Source organism: Punica granatum, chromosome 2, assembly GCF_007655135.1.
Source record: "Punica granatum isolate Tunisia-2019 chromosome 2, ASM765513v2, whole genome shotgun sequence".
NCBI lineage: Eukaryota > Viridiplantae > Streptophyta > Magnoliopsida > Myrtales > Lythraceae > Punica > Punica granatum.
Genome location: NC_045128.1, coordinates 21311978 through 21315570, shown reverse-complemented (window position 1 = coordinate 21315570; position 3593 = coordinate 21311978).

Here is a 3593-nt window from a genome sequence, read left to right as displayed (position 1 = left end):
GGTTAATTAAATCACTTGGATTAAATAATTGGACAATTGAATATTAATTCGTAAACGTATCGATGGTTCATGGAACGGCGGAAATGCCCTTTTCCTTAAAAGCTCATATTTCAAAACATCGAGACGTGTAAACACAATAGAATCGTGTCTAGCAAGTACTCGCGTACTATGACTCGAGTCCGGGCCCAATTTGATGCGGCTCGAGTCGAGATGCGCGAGTCCTCTTTAGACCCTTCGTGTCACACGATCTTTAATTTATATATGAACATCACATGTTTTACCACTCAAGGGCATAGTCGTCATTCCCTGATTCACCGATATCCTAGGCTTTAGGGAGTCGGAAACCCCTCGATCTATGGACGGAAAGGGGCGCCTGTTCGAGTGCGAGTTTCATTCGTACGGCCATTCCGTCCACTTCGGTGTTTCTATCTCCCTATTATAGATTCGGTGGTGAGCATTTTATTTCTGTCGCAAACAAGAAAAAAACCGGATTAATCATGCATTTGGCTTAATCAAACATTAGATAATGGATAGGCGGAATGCTAGATTCCACTCTAGAGTCAAAATACGAGTTTGGCTAATTCGTTGAAACCGTAGTGACGCCTCACTGAATAAGAGTTCTGAAAACAATTCACACATGTAATTGGCTTAGAACCCTATTCTAGCCCACCATCTATGTTTGCCTAGGTTAGATATATTGTTTGTTGATCAGCCCCGATTAATAACTGATTAAATCACAAACACTCGACTTAATACCCCACCTGTCTATATTCACCGGTATTTGTCAGTTATTGTCTGTTTTGCATCAGTTTTATCAGTTTTCTTCTGTTTTCCATTTGCTTTTGTTGATTTGTTGCGGTTCGGGTCCGAGCCCATAGGTTACGTATTGCACGAGGCCCACGCCCCAAATCATCGAACACGAGGTCCAACGCCTCCTAACTCACTTAGCGCGTGCAACCCGAGTGCGGAATGGATCTAGCCTCGAGTCACCATCACACTCCAATATGGCCTATGTGGAAGGCAATTTGGATTGGATATGTGAAACCTTAACGTTAAGATATCACCCGTAGCTCAATCGGTCCAACGGTTACAGTGGGAACTATCGGCTCTCCTGCAAACTGTCGGTTCGATTGGACCCAACCCCCGGCTCTTGGAGCCCGCGTTGCCTTAATTTATTTATTGGTCATCATCAAACACACGGTGAGCTGGAGCGTAATATTGGCCCAATGCAAACCGATCGGGATCCATTTACTTTATCCAGTCGTATTATGTAATTATTCGAGTGTACATCGTGAGGACCTTATTTGTACATCTATTCATTCATTTGTAAGGATCCCCGATCGGCAAGCGAGAGGTCCGAGTGTCGAATTGGTTAAGTTGGTCTATCATCACCGAAGGATGAGTAAGCTTGAATAATCGTGGTCTCGGTTCGCGCAGGGAATCGACCGCCTTGGTTCAATGAACTGTAACGATAAGATAGTGAACCGATCCCTCGACACACAAGCCTACTCACCTTTCGGGTTCTTGGGCCCAACTCAATCAATTCATCGATTTTACGGTGTCAAAACGAGCGAGTCGAGTGCAACTCTAAATCACGGCGGTAAATAAACAAAACGGCAAGCCTAGCAAGCTAGAGTACCGAAAGGGCGTTCGGGATATAGGCCCGCACGTAATAGAACCCCCGAATTCGGAATTTCCGGTTCCGTCGACGCCATTGCCTTAGCATTTAGGTGTACCCCGTACCCCTAGACCTGGGCGACTAAACTGGCCCTCGACCTACGAGTTGTAACAGTAAGTGGCGACTCCTTCTCACGCGTGTCCGTTGCGCGTCCCAGGAAGGTGAACCCTCCCAAGCCGCGTTGCATAGGCTCCACACATGCGTGCCCCGACGAGATAAAATTCGGGTGGCGCAGCTTGGCGACTCCACTGGGGACATCTAGAGGGTTCGGGCTCAATCCCGTTTGCTTGCTTGCTTGTTTATTTACTTTTCCGCTTTCCTCGTTTACCGCTTATCTACTTATGCACATTTAATTTCACGCATACATTGCATATCATGCTAGCTTTAGGTGCCTTGTCCGAAATCCCACGGGCGCCAAAGTAGGAAGCTAGGTTAGTCAGAGGCTCCGATAATGGAACGGATCGAGTCGGCTATGCCACCGAACCGGCCCCCAAAGATCCCTCGCTCGATTTCAAGGAATCACGCGCCCTTGAGTCGGGAGCCCCCATCCATAGATAGCACGGTCCTTGTAGCACAGAACCATGCATCGTGCTATGCCTCCATGCAAGCCTTCAACCCGACGCCGACAACAGTCCACCGTGTCGGCCTGCGTGCCACTTGAGTCTTTTCTATTTCAAGAGCGATGTGCCTTATAATTTGTACTAAGCCGTGTGCATTTACTTTTCTCTGCACATGTGCATCATGCAGTTTTCAAACACACTAATTTGTTTGCTTGTCATACAAGTTCTACCTAATTTTCTTATTGTCTTGGTAAGGGACGCCTCGCTCGCCACCCTACTCGCGCCTCGACAGAGTCCACCAGCACACAAGGGCCTCACCGACCCGCCACGAAATGTAGACGGCGTATACTCTGGGACAGCATGATCGACCTCACCAACACTAGGTTCGATTACCGAGAGGTTGCTGAGAGATGAGGAACTCGCTGGCCAACCACAACTTGGAGGGTACTCTCCTAAACCCGCGACAAGCTACAAGATACGATCAGGAGCTCGTTTGAGCGAACGCCGCCCTGGAGAGGTCTAGGAAGAGGGCTTGAGGAGGCCCACACATGCACTCTATGAATGATATCTCCGCAAGGCCCTCACCTAGAACAGGTGCTTTCCAGGGCCGCGTTTGCTCAAACCCCGAGTGTGGTGGCAAATCAGCTTAAGGCTTTATTTTACAAAATTTGCATTGTACTTTGAACCTTTCGAGTCAATGTGAACGACAACATTAGCTTTTGAAAACTCATGCATTGCATGCATCCTATCCATTTACTTTTTTACACACATTAACACTACCACACGGTAGAAAAAGTTGTGACCGCCTTTGCAGGTGGACCTCTCATGGTTCTCACCCTTCTCCACGGCGAGACGATCAGTAGCTCAAGGGCCAACCATCCAAGCAACACTAACTCCCCATTAATCCCGCGCAATCGATTATGTCATTGCATGGTTGAGCACACGTCCCTCCATGCTACAAGTGCTTCCATCAACACAACTGAGCGTGCCCTTTCCGCGTCGTGCGAGCACACACACCCCTACCTGGCACATGCGTCATCCTCGACACACACCATTGTCTGTCTCTCAGTGTGCTTGCATGACGCCTACCAGGCTAGTTTGCTCCCCTATGTAGTTGCATTCAAATTACGAATAGTTCTTGTTCCTTCATTGCTTTTCCTCTTCGCATTGCAGGAAATAACTGACAAGAAGGCAACTTGAACCTTGAACGACCACAATCAGGACAATGAACGCTTCCCATCCAGCACCTTGGAACTTCGACAACCGAATCCCAACCTCCCTCCACAAAAGATCACAGGCAACAGCTCCGACGAACAGAGCATGACCCTGCCCACCCGCCGCGAAAGTCACTAGCA